Source organism: Ambystoma mexicanum, chromosome 6p (genome assembly GCF_040938575.1).
Source record: "Ambystoma mexicanum isolate Mex_15411 chromosome 6p, UKY_AmexF1_1, whole genome shotgun sequence".
NCBI lineage: Eukaryota > Metazoa > Chordata > Amphibia > Caudata > Ambystomatidae > Ambystoma > Ambystoma mexicanum.
Window position 1 is genome coordinate 690,172,642 of NC_090935.1, and position 17,351 is coordinate 690,189,992.

Below are 17,351 nucleotides of genomic sequence, written 5' to 3' on the forward strand. Positions count from 1 at the left end.
CTTTAGTAAAATAAGTGACCCCCCGAAGAACTCGTTCTATGAGACACTTTGTCTGGTTATGCACAATGACTCTGTTTCCTCCATGCAAGAATTTTGTTAAAAAATGAAGTCTGTTTTGGACTCCCTAGAGTTAACAGTGGAAGATCTTGTGCAAAGACCGGGTATTGTGAAGAGGTTTCTCTTCAGAGCAGACTGGGTGGAGATCATAGATTGCACTATCACCTACTCTACCTATAGGGAATACTATACCTTTGTGCATGCAAGAGAATGTATACCTCTTTATTTACAAAGACTGCCATGTGCTAATTTACGTATGAATTACATGCGATTCAGGCTCAATCAGTTCCCTACTTATGAGAGGATCAAGTATTGGCATGATTTATTTAATTGTCTGTTTACCATTCCTCCGAGAACTACTGTAGATTTTGTGGTGACAAGTATTCTCCTGAGACTCTCAGACACATAGTTATTGTGTGCTCCTACTTTGATGGTATGCATCTGAAGAGTCTAAAACACAATTCTGACAAAAAAAAGGGAGGGCTCCACAAATCTATTTTGGTCCAGGTGTATGTGGGGCATGAGTATATCATTGATTCTGGCCGTAAATGAGTTCCTGATGTTAGTCACTATGGAATTGGATAAAAAAAAACTACGGCACCTAATGGGATTTTGTTCCTTAATAACCTAGTATTTGTCATGATTTTAATCTAATTTAATTGGATATTTGTGCGGTTTCTTTTCATTATTTTATGCATGTTTGAATTACTATTTTTGATATATATTTATGTATGCTTTTTCAATAGTTATAACAGAATTGTATGAGAAGTTATATTTCTTCATTTTCTTTCATTCTCTTTTTTCTTTTTCTTGAAACATTTTGTACGTATGTTGTGTGAGGTTTTCTGTAAACTGTGAACACAACAATAAAATAATTTTAAAAAGCTGTGGGCTCTCTGGGTCACTTTCCTTGGGCTCCCCCTTTCGCATAGGAGAGTACTCATCTTCCTCATCCCTTCTTTTGGGTGTGGTGAAGAACTCCCCCCACCTCCCTGAATGAGTGAAGGTTTTCAAAATACTCTTTTGAGGCCTGGACCCTGATTCTTCTCTGTCTGCAAGGCAGACCAAGTGGTCCCTCTGTAATTTATGTTTCTGCCACTCTAACTCCCTGATCCTCTGATTATAGGAACTCTCCTGGTCAGATGAATCTGCTAGGGTATTTTTAATTCTGAATAAAGATGAATATCTGTCAATATCTGCTAGGTACTGGCCTTCCGGCTCAGTTACACTAGGCCTGAGTGAGTTCAGCTGCCTCTTGTTTCCCTGTTCTTGCCAACTCTTAGGTATGAAGTTGGCAGCGCCCTGCGCATATAATGTGGTGAGTTGGCTTGAGGTCCCTGGTAAGAGGTCATCACACCATGGTCGGAGGGTGTCCCACCATACTCAAACTGTTCGGGGTGCCTCAAAGCCATTTCCTCCTCCAATCTCTCAGATGTATCTCTCTCAGCCCCTATCTCTTGTTGATATGCAGAGCCATGACTTTTGAACTATGCTATCAGGGATTGGTTAGCTACTATTACTTTGTTGTGTGCCACTACTTGGCTGCTGAGTCCCTTGTTCTCCTCACAAACTGACTCATTTTACTTCTGTGAGGCCTGTATTATCTGGGAATACTCAGACCTCTTCTTCTGCAGAGACTAATCTCCTCACTTGGAGTATCTTTGGCCTGTGTTGCTTGCTTTAGGTCAAATTCTACTTGCCTCATAAGTCCCATTAATTTTGCATTTTCTATCCTCATGTCAGTCAGTTCCTGAAAACATGACTCTTTTCTCCATGTCTGTCTTTAACTTGCACACTTCCTGACACAGGGAACTTTTCTCCTGACACAGTTTGTTATTCTGTTCACTGAGGTGATGCCTCTGTCATTTCATAGCACTCAGATTATGGTGCTCCTGATCGAATTCCACCTGTCAATTGAACTCCCTTAGGATCAGCTGTCTATTTTCCTCTTTCAATTGCTTAGTTTGTATTTGAAATGCCCACATGTCCTCTAAGGAGGGTCTATTGTGCACCACCTATTGACTGAATTTTATTTGACTCTCTCTCAGGTTCTCAACACCTTCTTGACATTCCTCTCTCAGTGCAGAAAATTGGGACTCTCGCTCCAAATTCATTTGCTGCTGTGCCGCTAGCTCATCTTTCAGCTGCTGAATAATCTTTTCTTATTTGAACTTAGAATTTTGATTCTGTTGCACTTTTTCCACTTCTTGCTTCAACTCTCTCTGTGCTCGATCCAAAAGCTCAGATTGTTTTTTCACAGAGGCTCCACTCTCCTGGTATCGTTCTTCCATGATCACCATATGGAAGTACATATATGATGTGAGCTGAGCCATTTTAATATCCTCATCTCTGGTAGTCTGTGTCATATAGAAGTGTGTCAGGGCCTGATGTAACAAGCCATTATCCTGCCACGTATCCACATTTATAGAGGTAACCTCTGGCATCATTCGGGATAGCCACGTTTCATTTTCATGTCCTATACATCGACCCTTAATAAACATTTTGGATAGAAGGTGCTTCCTGGCCAGATTAATCTCTATGCTGCTCATTAGGAAATGTGTTCAGTACCTACAATTCTCTCTATGCAAGGGCAACATCTCCACCCTGCACCTGTTTAGTTTGTATTCACAATAATCACTACTGGTATTTATACACGCAGCCTTGAAACCCAGGGTACAGGTTTGGATGGTGTCTTCACAATGCAACACAGCTTTCTATCCACTAAATATAACATTACTTTCAATGACTAGTCTGTTCTGCTGCACTGTCATGAGTGAAAACACTTAATCAATCATGGCATGGGCCCCCAGTTTTGTTGTGGTTTACTATACAATCACAAACAAGTCAGGGATCTCCTTCCCCTACAATACATGTGGCGCACAATAAAAACGCTTTTATTTCTACAATTCAGGTACTTTTTGAGAAGGCCTCCAACCATCTCGTACACAGCCCCAATGAATACACAGTGCCCCAATGGACTAGGAACCAGTCCGGTGCGTATAAAGAAGATATTTATTAATGTATTATTTATATCAAATTAGAATAAACAGCTTACATCAGCCACCAATATTGTGGCAACACAAAACAAAATAGCCTTTTGTAAATGTAACCCACTGAGATAGCTCAAGAATATTCAGTGACAAGAAATTACTTTTATATCGCCCAGCATTACAATCAGAGAACCGTTCAAAGCGAACAAGGAAAATGAATGCAAACAAAGCTATGCTTTTTCCCCATCAACCCTCACCCTCCAAACTTCAACTTGACTTGATTCCTTTGAATGGAAGGCAGTGGCAGGGAGTGGGCTACATAAGGGAAAATCGTGGTAGTGCTCACAAAAACAATATGGGCGACAGAAATGAAAGGGGAACATTTGTTTTGCAAAGCACAATGGTAAAATGGGTTTCTAAATTATGTATCACAACTGCTATGGGAAAGAATAGAAAGGGAATTTGTTTTTCTTACAATTAAAAGGACAGGCAGGGCTTTGGGAAATACTAATCAGCACACCATGGGAAAATCGGATTTTGAAAGACTTGATCACAAAAGCAAAAAAGAGGAGACAGAGATGCAATGGGAAACATGTGTTTTGCCACACCTGACATTAACACACAGGGCTTTAGGTTTATTATCCGAACAGAATGGGAAAATCGATTTTGGGATGTTTAGAACATGGACAATGGGAGAAAGAAAATGCAAATGGTAATTTGTTTTTAAAAGCACAAGGGACACAGTGACAATTTTGTTTTTACACCCTGCACACACATGTGAAAGCAGGGCTTTTTTGTGATTCATTCTTTGGGCAACTCTTTATGACTATACAGGTTCACAATACACTGGGAAAAGAATGTTGGTTTTGAACACCAACAATATAGATCCTGTGAATTAAATGGGGGAATTAATTGATTTACTTTGATAAATATGCTAAGGGGCTACATAGGCAAATGGGGAATTTTCAAGAGAACAATACAATGGCAAACAGGGGATGCGATTTTTCAATGGGGAAATATCCAAGGCAATGCTGAATGAATACAGGGTTTATGCAATCTCTGTCTAGGGGTATTTCTACTTTCGGGAGAGGTCTGGACTAGACATCAGATATCGTCAGAGCACCAATGCTGGGACAGCCAAAGGGGTCAGTCAAGGGTCTCCAATCTTTCCTTTGAAGGGGCCCCAAGCAGTTTCGATGTCTCCTGACTCCTGTCTCTACTCCAAGATTAGGCCTCCCTCTCCTGAGATGTTTCTCCAGATGTTGGGTGGAAGATCACCTCAAGGAATTAGCTGGAAAGTCATGCTCTGAGGCAAGTTGGCTTAGTATGAGGGCAGATGACATCACAAATGTGTCATAATTCTCGCTAAAGGATTTGGCTAATGCTCCCTACCCTCCACCCACCTGTGTGCTGATAGGACAAGGGAATGGGGGAGTTATTTTGACTGGCTAGGGGAGGAGAGAGCTTCATCATTTCCCTTTGACAGGTGGGCTTGTTCATGTTTTTGCACTTAAAATCTCACTACCTTGCAAGTACCCTTAACATCCACGTTTTGACATATATTAATGCATTTTTGAAAACTACATTTTACTGCAAGTCAAATGACAGTAATCAGAAGTCTGTATGTCATTCCTGTGCAGAGCTACAGTTTTTTCTTCATTTACCCAGAGACATATCAGTGAAGAATATGCCATTTTACAGGCATCATATTAATGATCACCGGCATGCTTTTACACATGTTCAGCTCTCTGAGAATCATGAGAAGGCCCAAATCACATTTCAGTTATAACTTCAGTATTGTTTATCTCACCAAAAACAGTTTTATATGTTAAGAAGGGGTTAACTTTCACCTTTAATAAAAGCTTAGAATTACTATTTTGCGATGTACAGACCTCCCACCTTTTTCTAAGTTTCCCTTCTGCTCAGTTCAAGCATATGACACATGTAAAGGGATCTGTGTTTACATTAGCTCAGCCCTCATAGAGCTAATGAACACTAATGCACATTTTAAGGGTTTGTGTGACCCGGAGGTCACCAAGGCTGGAGATCAGACATTCCTTTATCTGGCACACACTGTGAATTTGATCTCAAAGCATCTTATTCCTTGTATTTTTAAGGGATGGCACTGACAATGAAGACAACCAGGGCTAGGTCTACAGGACAAACAAGGGAAAGAATGCAGATTCACATCTTGAAGACAAGGCGAGCAGCACAAGGCCGTTCAAACTCAGCCGCAAACTGCCTTTTAACAAACATTTTACTTTTAAATGAGCTCTTTAGAATGCACACAGTTTCAGTAGATATAAGTGTCCTACAAGGTTTTCCCTTGCATACAGCTCTTAAAGAAGAACATCATAATCACAATTATTGTGGCCATTTTGCTTTGCAGATTGTCACTTTGGACGGAAAAGGAAAAATGACATTTTCTTTAGTTAACACATGAAAGGAACTCCATTTCACTGCAGCTGCTTGAACCCAGTTCAGCATCCCATTATAGATTCTGTGCACTGCAGTTTCATATGTGATGGTCACGTGAAAGACAGCAACCAAGTTCACATTTTCAAAGTCTTGCAAACATTTTGCTGAACATATTATTATTAGTCTTGGAGGGAAAAAAGAAATTACAAGCTTTTATTTATTTGCCATGCAAAAATGCTTTGTTTCACTAGAGCGGCTTGAAACACAATTCTGGCATTTTCATTTAGGATTGTGGGCACTGCTGTTTCTGGGTATGTCATTGCAGCTCTACAAGAATGTGTCAAACATTGCCTTGTGTCTTTCCTTTATGTAAGGCAGTTTGCATCCGTTATCATCTTGAAGTATTTAGGGACAATTTCTCTCCTTTTTGCTTTGATTTCATAGACATTATGTTGGACATCCTCTCTGTACATGCCTGGGAGAATTTGATGAGTCCTCATAACTGACTCTGACCTCTTTATTCCTCGTATCTAGGGGTATTTCACACCACAGACTGTGGTGGTCTGTCCGTTCTCAAGGTGGGTTAAGGCCGGTCCACATGCCCATCCAGATGCCAAATGTGCATCAAAATTCCTCGTACGAGAGGTTTTCCCCCGATGGGGAGTGTGTGACATTTTAAGATCCGATAATGGGACCCATTTTTTCAATGAGCTCTTCAGAGAAATAACAGCACTTTTAGGCATCAAGCATCGTATGGGTTTGATTTACCACCCACAAGAAAATGGGCTGGTGGAACAAATAAACAGCTTACCTCAGAGCAGGGTCTTCAAGTTATGTAACACCATGGGTGTATTGCCGGCCCCTGGCCCTGTTCCATTTGAGCAGACAGCCCAGTACAGTAAGGACCACCCCTTTACCCCCATGGAACAGTAACTGGCAGACACATGCAAACACCCATCTCCCCTGTGAGGAGAGTGACAGACACCCATAGAGCAGCAGCAATTCTGGGGGAAGAATTCAAACAGTATCAGGATCAACTGACATGAGCAATCAGATGTATCTCAAAACAAATGGTTCCACCAAACACAGAAGATGCAGAAACATCAACTGCCCCATAAACTGACACTGCATGCTCTCGACCACTGTTGCCAGTGGAGCTGGTCCATGTCAGAAGTTTTGTGCAAAAGTGGAACAACCCCAGGTTCCATGGGCCCTACATTGTTGTGTTTTCAAACCACTCTTGCAGTAAAGGTAAAGGGGCTCAGATATTGGATACACCTCTCAGACATTTGCAGAGACCCACCCAACTCAACACCAGCTGCTGCCGAAAGCTAAATGCAACTAATCTACCTCTGTTTATGCAGCTCTATGCTGACCAAATGAGTGCATGTGAAAGAGTTCAAAGTACATGAATTGCTGCTAGGGCATGAGCTACTAAAATTAAAACTCTCTCTCTCTCTCTCTCTCTCTCTCCCTTTCCCTTCCCACTCCTTACCTTGTTTTTCCCTGCTGTCCCAAAACCTCCTATCCCTCCATTTTTACCCATTTTTTCCAATCACAGGTATTGTTGGATGGAAATGTCAACACAATGATGTTCTTCATCTGCAAATAGAAATAGTATTACTAGCACTAGGATGTATTCCTATGATTGGCTTTCACTTCGTGGCCATATTGTTTACAATATTAATGTTTTCAATAGGGATATATTGGAGAACATCTTTTATCGGGGCTGGTAATCTAAAGGAAGAGGGGGTCACAGGGATATGGAACAAAAGTATACCCTCCAATTTAACTGAATTGACCCAAAGCCCAGATCTGAATGAAAAAACAAATGAGAGTGTGCAATTTAATTCAACAGAATCAAACAACATAACCAGAACCACGTATAACATGGCCTCCACAAATAGTAGTAACTCCCATACAATTGTATGTACAAGTAAAATGTTTGAAATCTTACTTCCTAATGTTAAGAATCATTTGTGTAATGTAAGCAGTAGTGTAAATATTACAAACAGCAGAAGCAGGGTAGCAAAAAGGCACGTACTACGCTATAAGAGAATAAAAAGACAAGCACGTAAACTCAAATACGATGCATACCATGGCTTAGACCTAGATGCAGTTGAAGATATTCATCATCCTGAACACTCTAAGAGTTGATATTCCGACAGTACAGTGGGAAGATGACCAATTAATGGGAGTTGCTATGTCTGCTCCTTAATACTGCATGCATCTGGGGCACCCAAGGTTTTAGTACTGCAGGAAGTACCAATGATAAAGGCACAATGTCTAATTCATTTAGCTCTATGTAGGATCAGAGGCACTTTCCAGGTACCCAACATTCGCTTAGAGCTTGTTGATCCAGATGCTCAGAAATGCAAAACGAGTTTGACAAACACCCACTGTCTGAAACAATCCTACCTGGTGATCGGAGGGGCGAAATACAATAACAACAAGTGGCAAGAAACCACTCTCATGTGTAAAGCTGAAGGACTTTTAGGACTTCCCCAAAACAATTGCGGCTCTTGTGGAACAGACATGCGCCCAAGTCTGGACAGAACACGTCACCAAGTTAACATGGATTGCAGTCATAGAGAGGTCGGTAACAGTGCACCAGGAAAAGACTTATGAGCTATGCTTCTTCAGTGAAGGAACTATTTCTGTCGACTCAAATGAACAGTGTAACAGAACTGTGACAATTCCAGACCTCAAGAGAGGCACTGCAGCGCTGATAGACTACTATTGGGTGTGTCGCAAACAAGCTTACTTGAACCTCCCACCTTCTTGGAGGGGCTAATTTTTACTAGATATAGAGCACTCACTTCTGTTAGTAGTCCCAGAAGAACACCAGAAATGGGGGGCCCCTGCCTGATGAAGCACCCACAGCGCCCCCAGCAATTGAAGCACAGCACATGATGCCACCACCAAACATTCACATCCTTCCTGAGAAAGAATCCTCTGACAAACTGCGCAGAAGGACAAGATCATCCAATTACATATCAACAGACTCATCAGATCTGCTCACGCAAATACCTAATGAATAGATGCTCTATAATTGCACAGAGACATTTTTTACATCATTAATAACTAGCATACAAACCTGAGCCAATGCCAAATGTCTTCAGCTAGTGAGATAGGAGCTGATCCAGTTGCCCAATGATGATGAGCAAGGGTTAAATGCCATAAGAGTGGAGCTACGTGCCAGCAGGCTGATGACAAAGCAGAATAGGTATGTGCTGGTTCTGCTGATAGCAATGGAAGGAGGTGTTTGCAAAATGATTGGGAGTTCATGTTGCACATTTGGTGCTTCCAATGATGCTCAGAATAGAACATTGTCACACGTTATCGAGGCAGTACATGTACTGGCGGTGAAGATGAAAAAAGAAGCTGGCGTTAAAGAATAAGATTCTCCCTAGCCTTCAGCCGGGCCCCATCATGGCTTGTAACATTGGTGAAAATGTTGGTGCCATCATCGTGTTTGTCTTGGTCATCTTCTGCACCTGCCAATTGGGTCTCTGGTGTTGTGCCAAAGCAGTGCCTAATAGTACAATGATGATGCTTTCTATTGGCAGTCCTAAGGTACCTTGTGATACCAAGGAAATAGAAGCACAAACTGGGCCCCATTACGAGTCAGTCGGTCCGGAAATAATGGTGGCATAAACCCACTGCCACCATTGTTTCCGGACCGACTGATCTCGAGTCCTGCAGGCGGGAGGTGTCATTCCCGCCAGATAAGACCTGGCATGTTTAACACCTCCCGCCTGCAGGCGGACTCGAAACACCGGCACCATTACAGCATGGTGCCGGTGTTTCCACTTCCCCATTCCCATGGAGTCCAGACGGACTCCATGAGAATGGGGACTTACCGAATTCCGCCTCCGGAATTCCCAGGTCATGGGGGTCGTAATGCCCCGGTAATTCCGGGAATCACAGAGGCAGAATGGTAATACAAGTCCGGCTGTAACCTGCCAGAATTTCAGGCACGGTTACCGCCGGACTCGTAATGAGGCCCATTGACTCCCCTGTTCACATGGTCCCAATTCCTGTTGGAGATATAGTTGAACGATTATACCACACAACCATTGTCCCTCCACCTGACCCTGAAAATTACAAAGAAGTATGGGTTGACCTGGCTGGGAATGGGTGTTGCATTTAAATGACATGTGCATCTGAGGAGTATGGGCGATCAAGAGAAAGCTTGAGACATATGTGCATGGCCTGGATGCCAATAAAGGTGACACCCGCATATGGTAAGGTGAGTAAACAAGCATAAATATGGGGGGGACATTTTGTTACTGCAAGGGTAACAAAAGGGGGAAATGTTGGAATGAAAGTGAGTATATCCCACCCCCTAGGTACTTTCAGGTGAGGCGAATCCCCTATGAAATAGTGTAGTGTGCAAGGGGGAGAGAACCGCACTGTGAAGTTCACTTCAGATATAATATAGTGCAAACAAGCAGAGGTATAAACTTAGAAGGCACACAGAAAGAAACACCATTTTGTATTCACAGGCTTGCATGGCCACACTGTACCAGTCGAGCTTCATGGAAGGATTTCACTAGGCCCAGGTCATTAAGGCACAATGAGTCTGCACCACCAGTTCACACGGAAGCTCACTTCCCCCTTGTCCCTTCACTGTTGCAAACACTGGGATGAATGCTCCCTGCAAAGCCGTGAGACAGGACCAGGCTCCTTGCTGTGCCCATTCATCACAACCAACCTGGCAGCAGGCCTCTAACCCCCACCCAGCCAACTCAGAGCCAGTGTCCACACCACTGACACAACCCCCACACTTCTGCATTCCCTGAGAGAAAATGACCCCCAGCCCCTAACCTAAACCAGGCAACCATAAAAGATCTAAGCATGCACAACTGTTTCAACCCTCAGCATAAAATACATCCTCTGTAACCCGAGGTACAGGGAGGGATACATTATTAGATCAAGAACAAGGGTGGAGGCCTTTGGTGCGAGAGAAGTGGTATAAACAAAGCCTAGAATGTTTGGTTCATTATTACTGTATTTATTCCTCCCCTTCACCTGACACCAGCCCCAAGCCTCCCATGTGCATGCCACAGTGATGTAGAAGTAGGCTTAACATGCTAGTATAGTTTGTACAATGTAATTTATCAGAGACCTGACCTGACCACACTAGAGATGAGCCTAGCTGACCCACATGGAGCCTGACAGATGGCAGAGACACCAGCCAATTGTAGCCTGGCATCCCAAATGGAGCAGGATCATGTATACTGTCTTTCCAATCAACTGTGTGGGTTTAGACCCTATATGTGATGTCATCTATGATGCTGTGGCCTGTCAAAAAAGGCTGACAGATATTCTGGAGTCAGAACGTTCTCGAGCAGCAGAGTCCTTTGCTGATATTTTGTATTCTTTACAATTAAACCTTGTTATCCTTGCAAGCTATCTCCTGGCTTATTTCCGTAGAGGGTTGTATTCATTCCGGAGTGTGCATAAACAGGGAATTGCCTTCAATGTCTTGCAAGGAGAAAGCAAAGAAGAGGGTTGGGCTTATATTTGCAGCGTCATGAAGATTGTATGTTCAAAGAGATGGTGCCGCAGTGGAAGGCAGCCAAGGAGATTGTTTGGATTAGATTTCCTTGTACAGGGCCAGCCCATTTGTATTTGGGTAATGTCTTATAAGGGAACATTAGGAAAATGTTGGAGTGTGTTAAGTGTTCTGGAAATGTATATATACTGTATCTGTTCTGTGGTTCAGAATGAAACTGAGGTTAGATCAATCTCCAAGGAATTGTCTAGCCTCTCTCCCAGCAGCCGTTGTTAAATAAACTTGCTTTAATGACAATGTGTATTCACTCGTTAAGAGGTGGGCTATTTTAGAGTAGAGATCTGAGGTCAGACCTGCCATTATCGATGATAATGCAAACATGATATGTTTTATATGATCAGTGCAGTCTGAGAACAAAGACTGATGGACAAGACTGGAGCCTATCTGTGCCCAGCATTCCTGCATCCTAAGCTTCCCTGCAATCACCATCATCCCCATGTTCAGCACAATCACCATCATCCCCATGTTCAGCACAGAGCACAGGGGAAGCATTCTACTGCCCAGGGATATGGCCACCATTATACCCATACAGTTGAAGCCCTCTTTGAAGTTGGCTGCCACCATCACATACATACCACACTGCCTCAAGGGCAGAGAAGAAGGCGCGCCTCCCTGCTTCCCTGATTGGCCATCATGCAGCCAAACCTGCGCTCTGTCTACGAGCTTGCAGGCGAAGCTGGCAGGGCAGCATGTTGACAAAGGCCAACAGACAAGGCTGGAGCCTCTCTATGCCCAGCATTCCTGCATCCTAAGCTTCCCTGCAATCACCATCACCCCATGCTCAGCATGGAGCAGAGGGGTAGCATTCTACTGCCCTGGAATGGAGCCAAATCACCCTTTGAAGAGAATCCAAGTGATTTGACCAAATGAAAAATTATCGAAGCTGAAATATCCGAAAACAAAGTGCTCGAATGACCAAAAGTTCGAACACTTTCTTTTCGGACATTTCAGCCCCGATAATTTGTTAAAACACACATTCTCTCTCTCACACACACACACAAGACACACCCATAACAACCCCCCACCCACACCCCCAGCATACCCCCACCCACACCACCAATATAAAGAAACCCCACTTACCTTCACCTTCACGCTGGTTCCTGCAGCGCCAGTTCCCTTTCACTTCTGTGATTGGGAACTGGCGCTGCAGGCTCCTTTTCTTTTCTTGTTTTTTTTTTATTTCACGGACGGCTGCATGGGTGTCCCCTGCAACCCCCGCTCACTATACCATAAAGTATAGTGAGCGGGGCAATGCGGGGGACACCCGAGCAGCTCCCATTTTTTTTTAATGCTACCACCAGAGGATCAAACTTTTGGTGTTCGATCCTTTGGTGGTAGCATTTTTAGAACTTTTGGTCGTTTCGACCTTTTTTTTTGGTCATTTCGACCTAACCCTTTGAAGATGGCTGCCTCCATCTTTCATCCTACGCTGTTGCTAAGGCAAAGAAGGAGGGTCACCTCCCCGCTTCCCTGATTGGCCACCCTGCTGCCAAGCCTCCTTTCTCTCTACGGGCTGGCAGGCGATGAAGGCCAACGGACAAGGCTGGAGCCTTTCTGTGCCAGGCATGCCAGCATCCTAAGCTTCTCTGCAATCTCCATCACCCCCATGGTCAGCACAGAGCATAGTGGCAGCATTCTACTGCCCAGGGATACCGTCACCATTATAACCACTGAGCCGAAGCCTTCTTACAAGATGGCCACCACCATCCCATATATCATACACTTCCACAAGGGCAGAGAAGGAGGTCTGCCTCCCCGCAACCCTCTTTAGCCATCCTGATATCAAGCCTCCACTCTGTCTACTAAGAGCCAGCAGGCGATGCCAACAGTGCAGCCTGTTAAGGATTTTAAAGATGCGGCACATTCCAGACCAGGACTCTTTCTACTGTTCAGGGATGCAGCGCACAATTAAAACGCTTTTAAGTTATTGAATTCAGATGCAATCTTTGAGACGGCAGCCAGCCAGTCTCACTCCCCACTCTCCCCCTTAACGTACACCACGAACCAGGCCGGTGTGTAATAATGAAATATTTATTTATTTTTAATTTTGAATATAAATCAAACATATTCAATATAGGGCAGCAATCACCAGTGTGGTGATAATTACACAATAAAATGATTGGATACACTTAGTTTAACCTTCTAACATAAAATACAAAATGCACAAATGAATGAAAGCAAGATTACTTTTTGCATAACATTTTCAGATAGCACCACAGTTAGGCATTCCCTCTGCAACCACTGGCGTAATAGGGGCCCTACAGCCCCCACAGTGCGGGGGGCCCTGCTAACACATGTCCTTGGAAGGGCCCCGCTTTGGGGAAAAAATGAAAAAAAATATTTTTGCCAATTCTTTTTTTATGTTTCTTTTTAAAACTCTGCATTCACAATGAAATTATTTATGTAACAGAAATAATTTCTTTATAAAGGCAGAGTGACTACAAAAAGAAACTTTCTTTTTGAAGTCTGAGGGTACCCCGACCCCATGACATGGAAACAACAGGCTGGAGGCCTCCATGTAATGGGGTCGGGGAAGCCGTATAACTTCAAAAAGAAATAGTTTATTTTTGAAGTCACCCTGCCTTCATAAAGAAATTATTTCCGTTATGGTTTGATCCTTAACGGAAATAATGGGCCTCATTACACGGTAGGCGGTAAGGGATTACCGGCACCGGTAAGGGCACTGGTGTTGGTAATCCCTTACCGTCCTACTATGAGGTCCCTTAGCGGGTCCCTCCCCTAACGCCTGGTTTTACCAGGCATTATGGAAGGGACCCGCTAAGGGACTTCAGAGCTAATAACGGTACCGCAAATTGTGGTACCGTTATTAGCTCCTTCCGCATTCCCATTGAGCCCCATGGGGGCTCAAATGGGAATGGGGAATGGTACCCGGAATGGGGATTTACCGGGTTCTTCAGGGTCGGAATGACCCGGTAAGTCCCTATTCCGGGAACACGGACCCGGAATGCGGTAAGGGGGTAGCCATGGCGCTCATAGCACCAGCGCTACCGACTACCGTGTAATGAGGCCCAATATCTTTTTGTAGTAATAGGGCTCCCCTCAACGCCATGATGCGTGTGTGCGTGTGTGAGTGTATGGTGAAAGGGTATACACTTAAATCTGTAGGGGGCTGCCTGTGTGAGTGTATGGTGAAAGGGTGCACACAATTTATGGGTGGCTGGGTGTGCGTGTGATTGGGAACTGGCGCTGCAGGCTCCTTTTCTTTTCTTGTTTTTTTTTTATTTCACGGATGGCAGCAGGGGTGTCCCCCGCATCCCCTGCTCACTATACCATAAAGTATAGTGAGCGGGGCAATGCGGGGGACACCCCCGCAGCCCCTGTTTTTTTTTTTGTTTTTTTTCACGGACGTCTGCATGGGTGTCCCCCGCAGCCCCCGCTCACTATACCATAAAGTATGTGTAGGGGGCTGCCGGTGTGAGTGTATGGTGAAAGGGTGCACACAATATATGGGTGGCTGGGTGTGCGTGTGTGCGTGTATGGTGAAAGGGTGCACCCTTAAATGTATGGGTGGCTGCCTGGGAGTGTCTGCATGGTGAAAGGGTACACACTTAAATGTATAAGTAGTTGCCTATATGAGTGTGTGGTGAAAGGGTTCACACTTAAATGTATGGGTGGCTGCCTGGGTGTGCCTGTATGGTGAAAAAGTGCACACTTAAATGTATGGATGGCTGGGTGTGCGTGTGTGTATATGGTGAATGGTGTGAGTGCTTGTGTTCAGGGGTACAACAAAACCTACATTTCGGGGGGCTAATCCTTCAAATGTTGGGAGAGGCGCTAACTTCACGGATTGGTAGGGGAGGGGCAAACTTATTTGCGTGGGGGCATCTAATTTCTTTATACATTTTAATGAGACTATCCTAGTGCAGCTTCAATGTTACAAGCAGTTAACTCTCTCCTTTAAGTCTGAAAGCACCCACTTATGGGCAGATGTGAGAATGAGTGGTCTCCTGTTCCCTTTCTACCCTTCCAATCTCTCCCCTGGCATGCAAGTACTATACCCACATCACGATTTAAATTGCCTAAAAAATGTGGCATTTGAATGCAGGTACTAACAGTGAAATGCTTTATATTAGTAATTGCTGGTCCCTTGTTAAAATCGAAATCCAGGTGCCGTTTAACATATGTGTCCTGTTCTGTCCAGCAACTGTGTGGGGGGCAGGATTGTGCAATAAATCATAATGGTTGTCCATAACCAGGCTAAGCAGTCATAATATGTGGTATTAGTGGCTAGAGAGGCATTTTGCTGCAACCAGTCTAGTCATTCCTCAGTTTGGTATGACTTTTCTTTAACTGCACATTTCTGATAAAGCAGTACTGCTAAGTGTAATTACCTGGCTAGACTGGCATGTGGGTGTTGCCAGTCTCGCCGTTTGTTACTGCAGCATTGTATATTTTTGGGGGGATTTTTGTTAAAATTGCTACAATATGATATCATATAAGTCATTTATAACACGCCTGTACACAATTGTTTCTAGGCGCAACAAGACAAGGGAGGGAAGATAGAGAGAGAGGGCAAGACAAACAATCTTTCTAAGCACTGTGTCATTGAGATCATGCAAGTGCGAGAATGAGAAATGCAAGGGGAAGGGGATGGGGGAAGTGTAAGGGAGAGGGGACGGGAAAACGGGCAGTAATTCTCTGAGTAAGTGTAGCCAGGGCAGCGCGGCTTTTGGTAGTGCAAGGAGAACAAGGGACTCTAGGGTTACAGTTACAGCCCATAAGTGCGTTGTAGGCCCAGAGGCAGTGCAAGGGTGACTGATCAACAAAGAGCCTGGTACTCAGTTAGACTCTGAGGGTAGCCAAGCAACCAGTCGGTACAGCAGACAGGTTGGTCAGGTAGGTCAGCAGGGGAGGGGGAGAGAGAAAGCAGAGGAGAAGAGGAACGTTGTGTGCTGCTTTCAGAACTTCAGGTGGTTTACTCTAGTTTGAGAGGGGCAGGGAGGCCATTCCAGAGGGAGGCACCTACAGAGGAGAGAGATCTATCCCCCACTCTCTGCCTGGAGAAGAGCCTAACCCTTAGAGAGTTGGAGGTAGCTTATGGAAGAGCTTGAGAAGGAAGGTATTTTGGAACAGAGCTTTGGATGTAGTGTGGGCCCCGACCCCAGAAAGCCTTGTGCACAATGAAAAGGGTCTTGTACTTGATCCTTGCAGCCACCGGGAGCCAGTGGAGAGATATCAGGGCTGTAGGGATGCGATCCCTGTGCTTGAGGTCACGGATAAGTCTTTCTTCTTCTGGATAAATTGCAGAGGGCATAGAGTGGAGCTAGGGAGATTGAGAAAGAGGCTGTTTCAGTAGTCCAGTCTAGAGAGAAACAGGGCTCTGGATACAGGGAACTTCTAGGGGGAAAGTGGGAAAGGGAAGAGTCCCTTTGAGGAGGAGCAGCTGGTAGTCAGACTTCTTGGCAATGTCTGAGATGTGAGGAGAGAAAGAGAGAGTGGAGTTGAAAATGACACCAATGTTTTTTGCCTCACAGGAAGGTGAAGGAAGAGGGGCAAAGGTTGGCAGCTAGAGTGACAGTGGGAAAGAAGGGGCAGGGGTCCCAATGAGTAAGATATCCTTCTTAATGGAATTAAGGCAGAGATCATTGGAGGCGCACCGATCCTGAATTGCGGATAGACAGTCAGGAATAAGCGAGAGAGGAGAGGAGCCTGAAGGAAAGCTGAGAGTCATCCGCATAACACTGAAAGTTAGAGAAGATAGAGATCAGGTGGGCCAAAGCGGCTAAGTAGAGGTTGAAAAACCAGGGTGAGAGGATAGAGCCCTGGGGAACACCACAGGTAGAGAGAGAGGTGGCAGAGAGAAATGACCAGGTTGGACCTGCCAGAGGCTGTTCAAGAGGAAGGAGGTCAGCCACTCCAGGGCCTGATCCGTGATGCACAGGTTCTCACGTAAACGATTGATCAGGATGGCATTGTTGACTGTGTCAAAAGTAGAGGAAAAATCAATGAGGATTAAGAAGGCATGCTGGAATCAAGGTAGGTTAGAGAGCAGATCTTTACAGGTGTTCAGGAGAGCTGTTTCTGTGCCTCTGGTAGCTCTGAGTCAGACTGATGGTCATGTAGACAACCAACAGATTCAGTGTGGAGAGTAAGCTAGGAGATGGCAAGCTTTCCAAGTGTTTGCCCAGGAAAACGGTGACAGATATTGGGCGATAGTTTGCCGGGCAGGTAGGATCAGCAGACTGCTTCTTGAGGAGTGGGTGTACAAGGGAGTGCTTAAGGGGAGAGGGGAACATTCCAGTGGTGAATGAGTGATTATAGAAAACGCGCAAGGCTGGAGCGAG